General features: G+C 38.9%; 1 protein-coding gene across 6 annotated transcripts in view; it reads right to left on the bottom strand.

Annotated features, from left to right (window-relative positions):
• FBH1 (F-box DNA helicase 1) overlaps positions 1–21,245 on the bottom strand; it is a 62,371-nt gene that overhangs the window by 32,607 nt on the left and 8,519 nt on the right. The gene's annotated exons all lie outside the window — the stretch shown is intronic.

Below are 21,245 nucleotides of genomic sequence, written 5' to 3'. Positions count from 1 at the left end.
GCTTCCTTCACAGCGGCAGGGCAAGAATCAGAGACCCAGTCTGTGAGCAGCTGCCCAGCAGAAACCACTAGAGGTCACCGCTCTCCCAGGAGAGGAAGAACATAAACTAGCAAGAAGGGACGCTCTCCCAGCTGACAGATGCCAACTACCCACGACTATCTCTATCGCCATGAAAAGGCAGAAGAATTTCATACAGACCAGATTAACCCAGAGAGTCTCCCCTGAAAAGGAATCTGGGGAGACAGACCTGACCAATCTTCCTGAAAAAGAATTTAAAAGTAAGGTCATAACCATGCTGATGGACTTGCAGAGAAATCTGCAAGAGCTAAGGAGGGAGAATACAGCAATAAAACAATCTCTGGAAGGATTTAAAAGCAGAATGGATGAGATACAAGAGGCCACTGATGGACTAGAAACCAGAGAACAGGAACACATAGAAGTTGACGCAGAGAGAGATGAAAGGATCTCCAGGATTGAAACAACATTAAGAGAACTGTGCGACCAATGCAAAAGGAGCAATATCCGCATTATAGGGATACCAGAAGAAGAGAGAGAAAAAGGGATAGAAAGTGTCTTTGAAGAAATAATTACTGAGAACTTCCCCAAACTGGGGTAGGAAATAGTCACTCAGACCACAGAAATACACAGAACCCACAACAGAAGGAACCCAAAGAGGACAACACCAAGACACATAATAATTAAAACGGCAAAGATTAAGGACAAGGACAGAATTTTAAAGGCAGCTAGAGAGAGGAAAAAGGTCACCTATATAGGAAAACCCATCAGGCTATCATCAGACTTCTTAACAGAAACCGTACAGGCCAGAAGAGAATGGCATAATATATTTAATGCAATGAAACAGAAGAGCCTTGAACCAAGAATACTATATCCAGCACGATTATCATTTAAATATGAAGGAGGGATTAAACAATTCCCAGATAAGCAAAAGTTGAAGGAATTTGCCTCCCACAAACCACCTCTACAGGGTATGTTAGAGGGACTGCACAAGATGGGAGGACCCCTAAGGCTAAATAGATGTCACCAGAGAAAATAAAATCACAGCAAAGAAAGCAGACCAACCAAACACTAACTAAAGGCAAAAAATAAAATCAACCACCCACAAAAGCAGTTAAAGGAAACACAAAAGAGCACAGAATAAAATAACCAACATATAAAGAACGGAGGAGGACGAATAAGAAGGGAGAGAAATAAAGAGTCACCAGACAGTGTTTATAACAGCTCAATAAGCGAGTTAAGTTAGACAGTAAGATACTAAAGAAGTTAACCTTGACCCTTTGGTAACCACAAATCTAAAGCCTGCAATGGCAGTAAGTACATATCTTTCAATAGCCACGCAAAATGTAAACGGACTGAATGCACCAATCAAAAGACACAGAGTAACAGAATGGATAAAAAAGCTTAAGATCCATCTATATGCCGCATACAGGAAACTCACCTCAAACCCAAAGACATGCACAGACTAAAAGTCAAGGGACGGAAAAAGATAATTTGTGTAAACAACAGGGAGAAAAAGGCAGGTGCTGCAGTACTAGTATCAGACAAAATAGACTTCAAAACAAAGAAAGTAACAAGAGATAAAGAAGGACATTACATAATGATAAAGGGCTCAGTCCAACAAGAGGATATAACCATTCTAAATATATATGCACCCAACACAGGAGCACCAGCATATGTGAAACAAATACTAACAAAACTAAAGGAGGAAATACAATGCAATGCATTCACTTTAGGAGACTTCAACACAACACTCACTCCAAAGGATAGATCCACCGGACAAAAAATAAGTAAGGACATGGAGGCACTGAACAACACACTAGAACAGATGGACCTGATAGACATCTACAGAACTCTAAACCCAAAAGCAGCAGGATACACATTCTTATCAAGTGCACATGGAGCATTCTCCAGAATAGACCACATCCTAGGCCACAGAAAGAGCCTCAGTAAATGCCAAAAGATTGAAATTCTACCAACCAACTTTTCAGACCACAAAGGTATAAAACTACAAATAAATTGTACAAAGAAAACAAAAAGGCTCACAAACACATGGAGGCTTAACAACATGCTCCTAAATAATCAATGGATCAACGAACAAATTAAAATAGAGATCAAGGAATATATGGAAACAAATGACAACAACACAAAGCCCCAACTTTGGTGGGATGCAGTGAAAGCAGTCTTAAGAGGAGAGTATATAGCAATCTAGGCATATTTAAAGAAGGAAGAACAATCCCAAATGAATAGTCTAATGTCACAATTATCAAAACTGTAAAAAGAAGAACAAATGAGGCCTAAAGTCAGCAGAAGGAGGGACATAATAAAGATCAGAGAAGAAATAAACAAAACTGAGAAGAATAAAACAATAGAAAAAAAATCAATGAAACCAAGAGCTGGTTCTTGTAAAATAAACAAAATAGATAAGCCTCTAGCCAATCTTATTAAGAGAAAAAGAGAATCAACACGCATCAACAGAATCAGAAATGAGAATGGAAAAATCATGACAGACTCCACAGAAATACAAAGAATTATTAAAGACTACGATGAAAACCTATATGCTAAGAAGCTGGAAAACCTAGAAGAAATGGACAACTTCCTAGAAAAATACAACCTTCCAAGACTGACCAAGGAAGAAACACAAAAGGTAAACAAACCAATTACGAGCAAAGATACTGAAGAGGTAATCAAAAAACTACCCAAGAAGAAAATCCCCGGGCCAGATGGATTTACCTCGGAATTTTATCAGACATACAGAGAAGACATAATACCCATTCTCCTTAAAGTTTTCCAAAAAATAGAAGAGGAGGGAATGCTCCCAAACTCATTCTATGAAGCCAACATCACCCTAATACCAAAACCAGGCAAAAACCCCACCAAAAAATAAAATTACAGACCAATATCCCTGATGAATGTAGATGCAAAAATACTCAATAAAATATTAGCAAACTGAATTCAAAAATATATCAAAAGGATCATACACCACGACCAAGTGGGATTCATCCCAGCGATGCAAGGATGGTACAACATTCAAAAATCCATCAACATCATCCACCACATAAACAAAAAGAAGGACAAAAACCACATGATCATCCCCATAGATGCTGAAAAAGCACTTGAAAAAATTCAACATCCATACATGATAAAAACTTTCAGCAAAATGGGTATAGAGGGCAAGTCCCTCAACATAATAAAGGCCATATATGATAAACCCACAGCCAACATCATACTGAACAGTGAGAGGCTGAAAGCTTTTCCTCTGAGATCAGGAACAAGACAGAGATGCCCACTCTCCCCACTGTTATTTAACATAGTACTGGAGGTCCTAGCCATGGCAATTAGACAAAACAAAGAAATATAAGGAATCCAGATTGGTAAAGAAGATTAAACTGTCTTTGAAGTTGGGGAGCGAGATATCCCCCACTTTCTTCTTCTTTCTCAGAATTGCTTTGGCTATTTGGGGTCTTTGTAAACCCCAAATATTTTCTTCTACATAGAAATTTTGTATTTTCTTCTACAAAAGAAGTTTAACCTTCTTTGTAAAGAAGGTTAAACTGTCACTATTTGCAGATGACATGACATTGTACATAAAAAACCCTAAAGACTCCACTACAAAACTACTAGAACTGATATCAGAATGCAGCAAAGTTGCAAGATACAAAATTAACACACAGAAATCTGTGAATTTCCTATACACTAACAATGAACTAATAGAGAAATCAGGTAAACAATTTCATTCACAATAGCATAAAAAAAAAATACCTAGGAATAAATCTAACCAAGGAAGTGAAAGACCTATACCCTGAAAACTATAACACACTCTTAAGAGAAATTAAAGAGGACACTAACAAATGGAAACTCATCCCATGCTCTTGGCTAGGAAGAATTAATATCGTCAAAATGGCCATCTTGCCCAAAGTAATATACAGATTTGATGCAATCCCTATCAAATTACCAACAACATTCTTCAACGAACTGGAACGAATAGTTCAAAAATTCATACGGAAACACCAAACACCCCAAATAGCCAAAGCAATCCTGAGAAAGAAGAAGAAAGTGGGGGGGATCTCGCTCCCCAACTTCAAGCTCTACTGCAAAGCCATACTAATCAAGACAATTTGGTACTGGCACAAGAACAGAGCCACGGACCAGTGGAACAGATTAGAGACTCCAAACATTAACCCAAACATATATGGTCAATTAATTTTCGATAAAGGAGCCATGGACATACAATGGGGAAATGACAGTCTCTTCAACAGACGGTGCTGGCAAAACTGGACAGCTACATGTAAGAGAATGAAACTGGATCACTGTCTAACATCATACACAAAAGTAAATTCGAAATGGATCAAAAACCTGAATGTAAGTCATGAAACCATAAAACTCTTAGGAAAAAACATAGGCAAAAATCTCTTGGACATAAACATGAGCGACTTCTTCATTAACATATCTCCCCGAGCAAGGAAAACAAAACCAAAAATGAACAAGTGGGACTACATCAAGCTGAAAAGCTTCTGTACAGCAAAGGACACCATCAATAGAACAAAAAGGTATCCTACAGTATGGGAGAATATACATAAATGACAGATCCAATAAAAGGGTTGACATCCAAAATATATAAAGAGCTCACACACCTCAACAAACAAAAAGCAAATAATCCAATTAAAAAAATGGGCAGAGGAGCTGAATAAACAGTTCTCCCAAGAAGAAATTAAGATGGCCAACAGACACATGAAAAGATGCTCCACATCACTAATCATCAGAGAAATGCAAATTAAAACTACAATGAGATATTACCTCACACCAGTTAGGATGGCCAACATCCAAAAGACAAACAACAACAAATGTTGGCGAGGTTGTGGAGAAAGGGGAACCTACACTGCTGGTGGGAATGTAAATTAGTTCAACCATTGTGGAAAGCAGTATGGAGGTTCCTCAAAATGCTCAAAATAGACACATCATTTGACCCAGTAATTCCACTTCTAGGTATTTACCCTAAGAATGCAGCAGCCCAGTTTGAAAAAGACAGATGCACACCTATTTTATCACAGCACTATTTACAATAGCCAACAAATGGAAGCAACCTAAGTGTCCATCAGTAGATAAATGGATAAAGAAGATGTGGTATATACGCACAATGGAATATTATTCAGCCATAAGAAGAAAACAAATCCTACCATTTGCAACAACATGGATGGAGCTAGAGAGTATTATGCTCAGTGAAATAAGCCAGGCCGAGAAAGACAAATACCAAATGATTTCACTCATCTGTGGAGTATAAGAACAAAGAAAAACTGAAGGAACAAAACAGCAGCAGAATCACAAAACCCAATAATGGACTAACAGTTACCAAAGGGAAAGGGACTGAGGAGGATAGGTGGAAAGGGAGGGAGAAGGGCGGGGAAAAAGAAAGGGGGCATTACGATTAGCATGTGTAATGTGGAGGCGGGTATGGGGAGGGCTGTGCAACACAGAGAAGACAAGTAGTGATTCTACAGCATCTTACTACGCTGATGGACAGTGACTCTAATGGGGTTTGTGGTGGAGACTTGGTGAATGGGGGAGCCTAGTAAACATAATGTTCTTCATGTAACTGTAGATTAATGATACAAAAAAATTAATAAATAACAAATACAATTTAATGGCTATAAAAAAAAAGGAAGTTGCCACTAATGAATAGATAGAAATGCAGCACCTTTTCCTTGACTTTAGCCAGGCCATTTATGTTCCCACCATAATTATAAATATTGAAGTTGGCTACAGATTTTCAAAAATAAATTAATTCATCATCCCTTTACACACAAACTTCTCCAAGTCTCAGAAGCAGAATGCAGGGACTAAAGAAATAGTCTTATGACTTCTCTGAGGGGACTGCCCCGTTTGCCTCTCTCAGCCCCACAGCAGCTCAGTATTGGGCACTGAGGAAGAAGGTGGGGGCAAGGCCACCAAGCAGGAGAGGATCAGATCTACTTCTCATGATCTGCAGAGGGGAAATTTCATATTCTCCTTTGGCAACACATTCTAGCAGTAATTGTACTTAGAATTGTCTCAAGAATATTGAAATATTTAGTTTTATATCATCCCTTTCCGTCAGGTTATTCTTTTATCATGTTTAACGAAGACTTTTCATGTTTCTGTGTTGTTATTGCATGCAAGATTGAGCTACCTCCTTATGGCATTACACAATTACACTACTGTAAAACAGGATGGTTATACTTAAACGAAAGGAGAGGACAAGACAGATACGATGGAGTTAAAGTTAGCCTTTACAGGAAATGGTCCAGAGAAAATAAAATCAGTTCCTGCTAGTACTATATTTTCCAGATCCTAAAAATACTCAAGTCAAGTATAGCATCAAATGCCAGAATCTCACCCCACATTTCATTTAAGGATGAAAGTGTCTAAACAAGGCACTGATGAGTAACTAGTAAGTCCCTATTTTTTATCATTAACTCCCCTCCACCCACAGCATCTTCAGAAATGATCCTTCCAAATTCCAGCTTATTCTTTCTAGATTTAGCAAAAGTAAAAAAAAAAGGAGGGGCGGAAGATAGCGGCGTGAGTAGAGCAGCGGAAATCTCCTCCCAAAACAACATATCTATGAAAATATAACAAAGACAACCCTTCCTAGAATAAAGACCAGAGGATACAGGACAATATCCCGACCACATCCACACCTGAGAGAACCCAGCGCCTCGCGAAGGGGGTAAGATACAAGCCCCGGCCCCGCGGGAGCCGAGCGCCCCTCCCCCCAGCTCCCGGCGGGAGAAGAGCAGGCAGAGCGGGAGGGAGAGGGAGCCCAGGACTGCCGAACACCCAGCCCCAGCCATCTGGGCCAGAGCGCAGGGCCCTCGATACTGGGAAAACAGGGCAGCAAGAACAGTGAGCAGGCACTGGAGGCTGGGCGACAGAGGACATAAGAAAAGCGCGCGACCATTTTTTTTTTTTTTTTGCTTTTTTGCTGCTTTGTTTTGGCGAGCGCTTTTTGGAAGTCTTAAAGGGACAGGGACCCCAATACTAGGGAAACAGGGCAGAAAGACCGGTGAGCAGAGGCCTGAGGCTGGCACCGGAGAATAAAGAAAAACGAACGACCACCTTTTTTTTTTAATTAAAAATTTTTTTTTTTTAATTAAAAAAATTTTTTTTCTTGTTTTTTTTTTTGGTCGTTGTTTTGTTTTGGCGGGTGCTTTTTGGAAGTCTTAAAGGGGCAGGGCGGGTCACTTAATCCAGAGGTAGGGAATCCGGGATCTCTGGGCACCCTAACCCCTGGGCTGCAGGGAGCAGGCAGGCCCCTTATGGAGATAAATAGCCTCCCAGCAGCTCCTGCTCCAACCCGACTCCACCATTTTGGAGTAGCTGCCCGAGCCAGGCCACGCCCACAGCAACAGCGGAGATTAACTCCATAGCAGCCGGGCAGGAAGCAGAAACCCTGTCTGCGCGCAGCTGTGCAGCACAAGCCACTAGAGGCCGCTGTTCTCCCAGGAGAGGAGGGCCACAAACCAACAAGAAAGGAAGTCCTTCCAGCCGTCACTCGTCCCAGTTCTGCAGACTATTCCTATCACCATGAAAAGGCAAAGCTACAGGCAGACAAAGATCACAGAGACAACACCAGAGAAGGAGACAGACCTAACCAGTCTTCCTGACAAAGAATTCAAAATAAGAATCATAAACATGCTGACAGAGATGCAGAGAAATACGCAAGAAAAATGGGATGAAGTCCGGAAAGAGATCACAGATGCCAGAAAGGAGATCGCAGAAATGAAACAAACTCTGGAAGGGTTTATAAGCAGAATGGATAGAATGCAAGAGGCCATTGATGGAATTGAAATCAGAGAACAGGAACGCATAGAAGCTGACATAGAGAGAGACAAAAGGATCTCCAGGAATGAAACAATATTAAGAGAACTGTGTGACCAATCTAAAAGGAACAATATCCGTATTATAGGGGTCCCCGAAGAAGAAGAGAGAGGAAAAGAGATGGAAAGTATCTTAGAAGAAATAATTGCTGAAAACTTCCCCACACTGGGGGAGGAAGTAATCAAACAGACCACGGAAATACACAGAACCCCCAACAGAAAGGATCCAAGAAGGGCAACACCAAGACACATAATAATTAAAATGGCAAAGATCAAGGACAAGGAAAGAGTGTTAAAGGCAGCTAGAGAGAAAAAGGTCACCTATAAAGGGAAACCCATCAGGCTAACGTCAGATTTCTCAACAGAAACCCTACAGGCCAGAAGAGAATGGCATGATATATTTAATACAATGAAACAGAAGGGCCTTGAACCAAGGATACTGTATCCAGCACGACTATCATTCAAATATGACGGTGGGATTAAACAATTCCCAGACAAACAAAAGCTGAGGGAATTTGCTTTCCACAAACCACCTCTACAGAACATCTTACATGGACTGCTCTAGATGGGAGCACTCCTAGAAGGAGCACAGCACAAAACACCCAACATATGAAGAATCGAGGAGGAGGAACAAGAAGGGAGAGAAGAAAAGAATCTCCAGACAGTGTATATAACAGCTCAATAAGCGAGCTAAGTTAGGCAGTAAGATACTAAAGAGGCTAACCTTGAACCTTTGGTAACCACGAATTTAAAGCCTGCAATGGCAATAAGTACATATCTTTCAATAGTCACCCTAAATGTTAATGGGTTGAATGCACCAATCAAAAGACACAGAGTAACAGAATGGATAAAAAAGCAAGACCCATCTATATGCTGCTTACAAGAAACTCACCTCAAACCCAAAGACATGTACAGACTAAAAGTTAAGGGATGGAAAAACATATTTCAAGCAAACAACAGTGAGAAGAAAGCAGGGGTTGCAGTACTAATATCAGACAAAATAGAGTTCAAAACAAAGAAAGTAACAAGAGATAAAGAAGGACACTACATAATGATAAATGGCTCAGTCAAACAAGAGGATATAACCATTCTAAATATATATGCACCCATCACAGGAGCACCAGCATATGTGAAACAAATACTAACAGAACTAAAGGGGGATATAGACTGCAATGCATTCATTCTAGGAGACTTCAACACACCACTCACCCCAAAGGATAGATCCACTGGGCAGAAAATAAGTAAGGACACGGAAGCACTGAACAACACAGTAGAGCAGATGGACCTAATAGACATCTATAGAACTCTACATCCAAAAGCAGCGGGATATACATTCTTCTCAAGTGCACATGGAACATTCTCCAGAATAGACCACATACTAGGCCACAAAAAGAGCCTCAGAAAATTCCAAAAGATTGAAATCCTACCAACCAACTTTTCAGACCACAAAGGCATAAAACTAGAAATAAACTGTACAAAGAAAGCAAAGAGGCTCACAAACACATGGAGGCTTAACAACACGCTCCTAAATAATCAATGGATCAATGACCAAATCAAAATGGAGATCCAGCAATATATGGAAACAAATGACAACAACAACACTAAGCCCCAACTTCTGTGGGACACAGCAAAAGCAGTCTTAAGAGGAAAGTATATAGCAATCCAAGCATATTTAAAAAAGGAAGAGCAATCCCAAATGAATGGTCTAATGTCACAATTATCGAAATTGGAAAAAGAAGAACAGATGAGGCCTAAGGTCAGCAGAAGGAGGGACATAATAAAGATCAGAGAAGAAATAAATAAAATTGAGAAGAATAAAACAATAGCAAAAATCAATGAAACCAAGAGCTGGTTCTTCGAGAAAATAAACAAAATAGATAAGCCTCTAGCCAGACTTATTAAGAAGAAAAGAGAGTCAACACAAATCAACAGTATCAGAAACGAGAAAGGAAAAATCACGACGGACCCCACGGAAATGCAAAGAATTATTGGAGAATACTATGAAAACCTATATGCTAACAAGCTGGGAAACCTAGGAGAAATGGACAACTTCCTAGAAAAATATAACCTTCCAAGATTGACCCAGGAAGAAACAGAAAATCTAAACAGACAAATTACCAGCAACGAAATTGAAGCGGTAATCAAAAAACTACCAAAGAACAAAACCCCCGGGCCAGATGGATTTACCTCGGAATTTTATCAGACATACAGGGAAGACATAATACCCATTCTCCTTAGAGTTTTCCAAAAAATAGAGGAGGAGGGGATACTCCCAAACTCATTCTATGAAGCTAACATCACCCTAATACCAAAACCAGGCAAAGACCCCACCAAAAAAGAAAACTACAGACCAATATCCCTGATGAACGTAGATGCAAAAATACTCAACAAAATATTAGCAAACCGAATTCAAAAATACATCAAAAGGATCATACACCATGACCAAGTGGGATTCATCCCAGGGATGCAAGGATGGTACAACATTCGAAAGTCCATCAACATCATCCACCACATCAACAAAAAGAAAGACAAAAACCACATGATCATCTCCATAGATGCTGAAAAAGCATTTGACAAAGTTCAACATCCATTCATGTTAAAAACTCTCAGCAAAATGGGAATAGAGGGCAAGTACCTCAACATAATAAAGGCCATCTATGATAAACCCACAGCCAACATTATATTGAACAGCGAGAAGCTGAAAGCATTTCCTCTGAGATCGGGAACTAGACAGGGATGCCCACTCTCTCCACTGTTATTTAACATAGTACTGGAGGTCCTAGCCACGGCGATCAGACAAAACAAAGAAATACAAGGAATCCAGATTGGTAAAGAAGAAGTTAAACTGTCACTATTTGCAGATGACATGATACTGTACATAAAAAACCCTAAAGACTCCACCCCAAAATTACTAGAACTGATATCGGAATACAGCAAAGTTGCAGGATACAAAATCAACACACAGAAATCTGTGGCTTTCCTGTATACTAACAATGAACCAACAGAAAGAGAAATCAGGAAAACAACTCCATTCACAATTGCATCAAAAAAAATAAAATACCTAGGAATAAACCTAACCAAAGAAGTGAAAGACTTATACTCTGAAAACTACAAGTCACTCTTAAGAGAAATTAAAGGGGACACTAACAGATGGAAACTCATCCCATGCTCGTGGCTAGGAAGAATTAATATTGTCAAAATGGCCATCCTGCCCAAAGCAATATACAGATTTGATGCAATCCCTATGAAACTACCAGCAACATTCTTCAATGAACTGGAACAAATAATTCAAAAATTCATATGGAAACACCAAAGACCCCGAATAGCCAAAGCAATCCTGAGAAAGAAGAATAAAGTAGGGGGGATCTCACTCCCCAACTTCAAGCTCTACTATAAAGCCATAGTAATCAAGACAATTTGGTACTGGCACAAGAGCAGAGCCACAGACCAATGGAACAGACTAGAGAATCCAGACATTAACCCAGACATATATGGTCAATTAATATTTGATAAAGGAGCCATGGACATACAATGGCGAAATGACAGTCTCTTCAACAGGTGGTGCTGGCAAAAGTGGACAGCTACATGTAGGAGAATGAAACTGGACCATTGTCTAACCCCATATACAAAAGTAAACTCAAAATGGATCAAAGACCTGAATGTAAGCCATGAAACCATTAAACTCTTGGAAGAAAACATAGGCAAAAACCTCTTAGACATAAACATGAGTGACCTCTTCTTGAACATATCTCCCCGGGCAAGGAAAACAACAGCAAAAATGAGTAATGGGACTATATTAAGCTGAAAAGCTTCTGTACAGCAAAAGACACCATCAATAGAACAAGAAGGATCCCTACAGTATGGGAGAATATATTTGAAAATGACACATCCGATAAAGGCTTGACGTCCAGAATATATAAGGAGCTCTCACGCCTCAAATAAAAAAAACAAATAACCCAATTAAAAAATGGGCAGAGGAACTGAACAGACAGTTCTCCAAAAAAGAAATACAGATGGCCAACAGACACATGAAAAGATGCTCCACATCGCTAATTATCAGAGAAATGCAAATTAAAACTACAATGAGATATCACCTCACACCAGTAAGGATGGCTGCCATCCAAAAGACAAACACCAACAAATGTTGGCGAGGCTGTGGAGAAAGGGGAACCCTCCTACACTGCTGGTGGGAATGTAAGTTAGTTCAACCATTGTGGAAAGCAGTATGGAGGTACATCAAAATGCTCAAAACAGACTTACCATTTGACCCAGGAATTCCACTCCTAGGAATTTACCCTAAGAACGCAGCAATCAAGTTTGAGAAAGACAGATGCACCCCTATGTTTATTGCAGCACTATTTACAATAGCCAAGAATTGGAAGCAACCTAAATGTCCATCAATAGATGAATGGATAAAGAAGATGTGGTACATATACACAATGGAATACTACTCAGCCATAAGAAAAGGGCAAATCCAATCATTTGCAGCAACATGGATGGAGCTGGAGGGTATTATGCTCAGTGAAACAAGCCAAGCAGAGAAAGAGAAATACCAAATGATTTCACTTATCTGTGGAATATAAGAACAAAGGAAAAACTGAAGGAACAAAACAGCAGCAGAATCACAGAACTCAAGAATGGACTAACAGGTACCAAAGGGAAAGGGACTGGGGAGGATGGGTGGGTAGGGAGGGATAAGGGGGGGAGAAGTAGGGGGGTATTAAGATTAACATGCATGGGGGGGTAGGAGAAAAGGGAGGGCTGTACAACACAGAGAAGGCAAGTAGTGACTCTACAACATTTTGCTATGCTGATGGACAGTGACTGTAAAGGGGTTTATAGGGGAGACCTGGTATAGGGGAGAGCCTAGTAAACATAATATTCGTCATGTAAGTGTAGATTAGTGATAGTAAAAAAAAAAAAAAAAAAAGGGCAGTTCCTGTGTGGTAACCTCCAACGAGTTCTACACAAGGGTATAAAGGGCATATAAAAGTGTAGGCAAAGGGTCTGTTTGTGTTTATACAGAGGATCAAAGCCTAATTGGGCTACCCCGAAAATGAACTAAGATACGATATGAAAAAGAACTTCCAACATCTGCACTCTCTGGAAGACTCATGCCAGAAGATGATCATCAAAAAACCCCAACAAAGATCCACGCACTGCTACAGCTGTAGATGCACTCATCCCACCAGTTCCTGGACTTGCCATGGGAATGAGGAAGGAGATATCTAAGCTGGCCTGTGCATACAGTAAAACAACAAAATTGGACTGGATCTATACTGTTGGAACTCAACCAAGAATTTGGAGAAGTGCAAATTGTAGCTCTCCAAAGTCTTACAACTACAAACTATTTACTGTTAAAAGAACATATGGCATGTGAACAGTCCCCAGGAATGGGTTGTTTTAATTTGTCTGATTTCTCTCAGACTGTTCAAGTTCAGTTGGACAATATCCACCATATCATAGATAAGTTTTCACAAATGCCTAAGGTGCCTAACTGGTTTTCTTGGTTTCACTGCAGATGGCTGGTAATTACAGATATGCTTTGGTTATGTAACTATACTCCTATTATGTTAATGTGTGTGTGCAATTTAAGTAGTAGCTTAAAACCTATACATGCTGAAGTTACTCTACAAGAAGATATATCAAAGAAATAATCAATCTTCCCATGTTTTCTTCCACCTGCTACTTCTATAGCTTTTCTTCTTCCTTCCTAATTACAACCCTTAAATAGAATTCGTGCCTCATATCGAATTTACCGAGTATCATAATTCTTCCAAGTGGTAAAGATACCTCAAGACAAATGCTGGGCATAGAAGCCACAGGGCATAAATATGCAAAGAAGTAAAAAGCTAACTTTTTCAAACAATAAGGCTTCTCTCTCACTTACCAACTTCACATTTCCCTGTATGGCCCCGGAAGATGACTGGTTAGCCAGAGACGGGTAAGATTCCTCAAGGGAGGAACAACCTAAGACAGGCACAGTCGCAGGGGGGCCATCAGGTGAGAAATTGGGGATCAACAGAGGTGAGGCTTAGAACCTCACCCCCCCGTTCTGAGAGAAATCTTCTGCATACGTGGATGTTTTATTGCCCTGGTCTAGCTTGGATTAACACATAGTCTACAGGCACACACCTGATCATCTACATGTGCTCTCTTACAACACTAAACTATGTTTTCTACCTTTATCTTGTATCTACCTACCACTTCAGCATTTTATTAAAAATAATAATAATAAAGAGAGAAATGTGGTATCCACATATAAATCAAGTATAAAAACCAAATGAGTATTCATATTTGAACTGACTGTTTATAGTTCATAATGCATGAGCAAAACCGAAAGTTTCTGTGATGACTGCCCTTGTACTGTTCACTATGTAACTTATTCATTATGTAAGAATTTGTTGTACATGTAAAAACTTGTTTGTTATGCCTCAGAAGATTGGAGACTGACAAAAATTAGGCTTGGGGTGGAATAATGATTGTGCATTGAGCATTGACTCCCCTATACAGAATTTTATTGTCGTTAACAACCATTTGATCAATAAATATGAGAGATGCCCTCACAAAAAAAAAATAAAATAAAAATAAAAATAAAAATAAAAATAAAAATAAAAAAAAGAAGGACAGACTTCCAATGGTAAAATAAATTAGTAACCAGGATGTAATGTATAGCATAAGGAATATAGTCAAGATATTGTAACAGCCTGGTAGGGTGATAGCTGGAACCTAGAATAATGTATATAAATGTTCTACCACTGTGTTGTACACTTGAAACTCATGTAATGTAATACTGTGTGTCAACTACCCTTCAATAAAAAATCATTATTTAAAAAAAAAAAAAACAAACAAAACTCTGTGGATGTTTTAAGACTTAAGAAAAATTATTTCTATACAAAAAAAATTGTTCTACAAGCTCCTCTGAAAGAATTCTAAGGACCTTCTAACTACCTAAATTCAGAGGTAAAATGCAGTGATGGAACTATTAGGCCACAGAGCAGTATTTACAGATGTGTTCAGTGGGAAGCAAGCAGTAAGTGTTGTGTGGTGAGGGAACAGTGAGGGGACAGCATGCCCTCCTCTGGCCATACACCAGCAGTAGACTCCAGATTACTTAGTTCTCTACGACTCGGGGTGTCATAATGACTACATGAGAAAATGCACCCAAAAATATCTGTTAAACTATAAAACCCTACAGAAATAAACCCATCTGCTTACTCTTGTTAACAAAGCTTAGCTATGACTAATTTGCACAAAACATTGAAATAACTCCCAAATTGTAAAGACGCCGCCTAATGACAAGACATGAAGTGTATCAGCAGTCCAATTAAAGCCAATTCTGTATTACCTGAAATACCTTTAAAAATATTAATTATGAAAATAGAATGAACAAAACAGCAATAGAATCACAAACACTGAGAAGTGACTAACGGTCACCATGAAGGAGGGGTTGATGTGGGTGGGTAGGCAGGGCAAGGGGGATCAAGGGGGACAAAAGTTCTCAATCATAATGTAAGTTGGTCACAGGGAAAGTAGTACAGCATGGAGAATACAGTCAGTGATTCTGTCACACCTTTCTATGTTGACAGATTGTAACTGCACTAGTGCAGGTGAGGATTTAATAATATAGGTAACCACTGAACTGCTGTATTGTACATCTGAAACCAGTATACGACTGTATAACAACACTACTTCAATAAAAAACTTTAAAAAACCCAACGTAAAAGAAAAAATTGCATATAAACAGAAATTATACCCTCCACTGTAATGCTGTCAATATATGTTTATACTTCTCTACACTAAAAACCAAAAGTCTTATTCACACTTAAGAGAAAAAAAAAATGAATGTGCACTTAGTTTGTCTATATTAAAATAATGAAAAATAAATTTTGTTTTCCTGTTATTGAAAAAAATAAGCGCAAAGTCTATTCCTTTTAAAAATAAGACACAAAACTTTACCTCTTCTGTTTAAAACTTTTCATATTACAAAGCCAAGCACCTAATTGCTATTTTGCCTAAATGGGAACCTCTGGTCAGGTTGGAAAAAGTGATAAAAGTAAGGCTACCAGGGGCCTTCCAGAATACTGACAAATTCTAGCCCCTAATTCTGGTGCTCCAGATACACTGGGTTCAACTACAGGAGCAGCTACAGAATTCCAATTAATAAACTGCTAACACTATAGAACCCAGATAGGTGCCTGATCCCTGCTTTTCTATGTAAATATTCCCAATTGCTTCAGAGCTGGAAAACACAATGTCTACAATTAGTACTGGATGCAGCTGAGAAAAGTCAGAGAATATATAATAGACAGAGAGTATCTTAAAGAAGGTGAAGGTCTACTGCAAAACTGGCCTGGAGAAGACAAGCTTTCATAGGTAAAATCACACAGAATAAGATTCAATAACAAACTGAACAAATTCATGTGATCAAGGCCCTTGATGTGAATGTAGACCCACTTACCTCACTGGTATAAGTCAGGTAATATAAGACTTCTGAAAGTCAGTAGAGACATATAACCAAGTAGAACACCGGGTCAATCAAGGGTTTAGATACACATCCAAATCTGTAATATGCCCCTAACTCCAGATTTTGGAATCAGTTAAGACAGAAGCTTACAGCAGATTTGTACAAAGGAAGTACTAATACATACATGAGGCACCTTGGTACCTCTCCTGTAAAAAGTACGTTAAGAATGACTTTATCCCAGCCTTACCCAAACAACATAACAATGTCATACTAAAAGCACAGAGGCAATGCTAATGACTGTCAACTAGGTAGTAATGTGTTAATCACATGTCTAACGGTCAAAGACAGTAAACATGCTCTCAAGTAGGTAAGAACTCTTTCATCTTTTTTCCAGGCTCTAGCCTCTGCACACAGCATGGTGCCAGACACACAGCATCTGCTCAACAGATACCGAAAGAGTGAAGGAGGATGAGCAGAGAGCAGGGAGGGCACAAGGAACCTAATCCCCAGATCACCAGGCATTTGCTGAATTACTTGCATGTAGAATTTCACAAGTGTAGATCATATCAGGAAAGCTCCCTAAAGGTACCACATCAGACAGGTGAGAGAACCTCAAAACATCCAAAATGAACTGTTCTGGAAAAGGAGGTAATGTTGGGTGAGGTAGACTTTTATTCATGTATTTATTTTGTAAAATACATCTGAATCTTTTTTATTTTTTTTATTTTTTGCTATCAATCTACAATTACATGAAGAACACTGTTTACTAGGCTCGCCCCCTCACCAAGTCCCCTACACACACCCCACTACAGTCACTGTCCATCAGCATAGCAAGATGCTATATAACCACCACCTGTCTTCTCTGTGTTGTACAGCCCTCCCCATACCCCCCAACACTATACATGCTAGTCATAACATCCCTTGTCTTTTTCCCTGCCCTTATCCCTCCCTTCCCACTCATCATCCCCAGTCCCTTTCCCATTGGTAACTGTTAGGCCATTCTTGGGTTCTGTGATACTGCTGCTGTTTTGTTCCTTCAGTTTTTCTTTGTTCTTATACTCCACAGATGAGTGAAATCATTTGGTACTTGTCTTTCTCTGCCTAGCTTATTTCACTGAGCAGAATACCCTCTAGCTCCATCCATGTTGTTGCAAATGGTAGGATTTGTATTCTTCTTATGGCTGAATAATATTCCATTGTGTATATGTACCACCTCTTCTTTATCCATTCATCTACTGATGGACACTTAGGTTGCTTCCATTTGTTGGCTATTGTAAATAGTGCTGTGATAAACATAGGGGTGCATCTGTCTTTTTCAAACTGGGCTGCTGCATTCTTAGGGTAATTTCCTAGAAGTGGAATTCCTGGGTCAAATGGTAAGTCTATTTTGAGCATTTTAAGGAACCTTCATACTGCTTTCCACAATGGATGAACAAATTTAAATTCCCACCAGCAGTGTAGGAGGGTTCCCCTTTCCCCACAACCTCGCCAACATTTGTTGTCAGTCTTTTTGTTGGTAGCCATCCCTACTGGTGTGAGGTGATACCTCATTGTAGTTTTAATTTGCATTTCTCTGATGACAAGTGATGTGGAGCATCTTTTCATGTGTCTGTTGGCCATCTGAATTTCTTCTTTAGAGAACTGTCTATTCAGCTCCTCTGCCCATTTTTTAATTGGATTATTTGCTTTTTGTTTGTTGAGGTGTGTGAGCTCTTTATATATTTTGGATGTCAACCCTTTATCGGATCTGTCATTTATGAATATATTCTCCCATACTGTAGGATACCTTTTTGTTCTATTGATGGTGTCCTTTGCTGTACAGAAGCTTTTCAGCTTAATATAGTCTCACTTGTTCATTTTTGCTTTTGTTTCCCTTGCCTGGGGAGGTATGTTCATGAAGAAGTCACTCATGTTTATGTCCAAGAGATTTTTGCCTATGTTTTTTTCTAAGAGTTTTATGGTTTCATGACTTATGTTCAAGTCTTTGATACATTTCAAATTTACTTTTGTGTATGGGGTTAGACAGTGATCCAGTTTCATTCTCCTACATGTAGCTGTCCAGTTTTGCCTGCACCATCTGTTGAAGAGACTGTCGTTTCCCCATTGTATGTCCACGGCTCCTTTATCGAAAATTAATTGACCATATATGTTTGGGTTAATGTTTGGAGTCTCTATTCTGTTCCATTGGTCTGTGGCTCTGTTCTTGTGCCAGTACCAAAATGTCTTGATTACTGTGGCTTTGTAGTAGAGCTTGAAGTTGGGGAGTGAGATCCCCCCGACTTTATTCTTCCTTCTCAGGATTACTTTAGCTATTTGGGGTGTTTGGTGTTTCCATATGAATTTTTAAACTATTTGTTCCAGTTCATTGAAGAATGCTGTTGGTAATTTGATAGAGATTGCATTGAATCTGTATATTGTTTTGGGCAGGATGGCCATTTTGACAATATTAATTCTTCCTAGCCAGGAGCATGGGATGAGTTTCCATTTGTTAGTGACCTCTTTAATTTCTCTTAAGAGTGTCTTACAGTTTTCAGGGTATAGGTCTTTCACTTCCTTGGTTAGGTTTATTCCTAAGTATTTTATCTTTTTGATGCTATTGTGAATGGAATTGTTTCCCTGATTTCTCTATTAGTTCATTGTTAGTGTATAGGAAAGCCACAGACTTCTGTGTGTTAATTTTGTATCCTGCAACTTTGCTGAATTCCGATATTAGTTCTAGTGGTTTTGGAGTGGAGTCTTTAGGGTTTTTTATGTACAATATCATGTTATCTGCAAATAGTGACAGTTTAACATCTTCTTTACCAATCTGGATTCCTTGTATTTCTTTGTTTTGTCTAATTGCTGTGGCGAGGACCTCCAGTACTATGTAGAATAACAGTGGGGAGAGTGGGCATCCCCGTCTTGCTCCCAATCTCAGAGGAAAAGCTTTCAGCTTCTTGCTGTTCAGTATGATGTTGGCTGTGGATCTATCATATATGGCCTTTATTATGTTGAGGGACTTGCCCTCTTATTGTGGTGAGTTTTTATCATGAATAGATGTTGAATTTTGTGAATTGTTTTTTCAGCGTCTATGGAGATGATATTGTGGTTTTGTACTTCTTTTTGTTGATGTGGTGGATGATGTTGATGGATTTTCGAATGTTGTACCATCCTTGCATCCCTGGGATGAATCCCACTTGGTCATGGTGTATGATCCTTTTGATGTATTTTTGAATTCAGTTTGCTAATATTTTGTTGAGTATTTTTGCAACTACATTCATCAGGGATATTGGTCTGTAGTTTTTATTTTTTGGTGGGGTCTTTGCCTGGTTTTGGTATTAGGGTGATGTTGGCATCATAGAATGAGTTTGGGAGTATTCCCTCCTCTTCTATTTTTTGGAAAACTTTAAGGAGAATGGGTATTATGTCTTCTCTGTATGTCCGGTAAAATTCCAAGGTAAATCCATCTGGGCCGGGGGTTTTGTTCTTTGGTAGTTTTTTGATTACTGGTTCAAATTTGTTGCTGGTAATTGGTCTGTTTAGATTTTCTGTTTCTTCCTGGGTCAGTCTTGGAAGGTTGTATTTTTCTAGGAAGTTGTCCATTTCTCCTAGGTTTTCCAGCCTGTTAGCATGTGGGTTTTCATAGTATTCGCTAATAATTCTTTGTATTTCTGTGGGGTCCGTCGTGATTTTTCCTTTCTTGTTTCTGATTCTATTGATGTGTGTTGATTCTTTTTTTCTCTTAATAAGTCTGGCTAGAGGCTTATCTATTTTGTTTATTTTATCGAAGAACCAGCTCTTGGTTTCATTGATTTTTTCTATTGTTTTCTTCTTCTCAATTTTATTTATTTCTTCTCTGATCTTTATTATTTCCCTCCTTCTGCTGACCTTAGGCCTCATTTGTTCTTCTTTTTACAATTTTGATAATTGTGACATTAGACTATTCATTTGGGATTGTTCTTCCTTCTTTAAATATGCCTGGATTGCTATATACTTTCCTCTTAAGACTGCTTTCGCTGCGTCTCACTGAAATTGGGGCTTTGTGTTGTTGTTGTCATTTATTTCCATATATTGCTGGATCTCCATTTTAATTTGTTCATTGATCCATTGATTATTTAGGAGCATGTTGTTAAGCCTCCATGTGTTTGTGAGCCTTTTTACTTTCTTTGTACAATTTATTTGTAGTTTTATACCTTTGTGGTCTGAAAAGTTGGTTGGTAGGATTTCAATCTTTTTGAATTTACTGAGGCTCTTTCTGTGGCCTAGGATGTGGTCTATTCTGGAGAATGTTCCATGTGCACTTGAGAAGAATGTGTATCCTGTTGCTTTTGGATGTAGAGTTCTATAGATGTCTATTAGGTCCATCTGTTCTAGTGTGTTGTTCAGTGCCTCTGTGTCCTTACTTGTTTTCTGTCTGGTGGATCTGTCCTTTGGGGTGAGTGTCATGTTGAAGTCTCCCAAAATGAATGCATTGCATTCTATTTCCTCCTTTAGTTCTGTTAGTATTTGTTTCACATATGTTGGTACTCCTGTATTGGGTACATACATATTTATAATGGTTATATCCTCTTGTTGGACTGAACCCTTTATCATTATGTAATGTCCTTCTTTATCTCTTGTTACTTTCTTTGTTTTGAAGTCTATTTTGTCTGATATTAGTACTGCAACACCTGCTTTTTTTCTCCCTGTTGTTTGCATGAAGTATCTTTTTCCATCCCTTGACTTTTAATCTGTGCATGTCTTTGGGTTCGAGGTGAGTCTCTTGCAAGCAGCATATAGATAGGTCTTGCTTTTTTATCCATTCTATTACTCTGTGTGTTTTGACTGGTGGATTCAGTCCATTGACATTTAGGGTGATTATTGAAAGATACGTACTTATTGCCATTGCAGGCTTTAAGTTTGTGGTTACCAAAGGTTTAAGGTTAGCT

This window comes from Manis pentadactyla, chromosome 3 (genome assembly GCF_030020395.1).
Source record: "Manis pentadactyla isolate mManPen7 chromosome 3, mManPen7.hap1, whole genome shotgun sequence".
Lineage (NCBI taxonomy): Eukaryota > Metazoa > Chordata > Mammalia > Pholidota > Manidae > Manis > Manis pentadactyla.
Note: the sequence above shows the minus strand (reverse complement) of the source record. Positions and strands in the feature narration are given on the sequence as shown.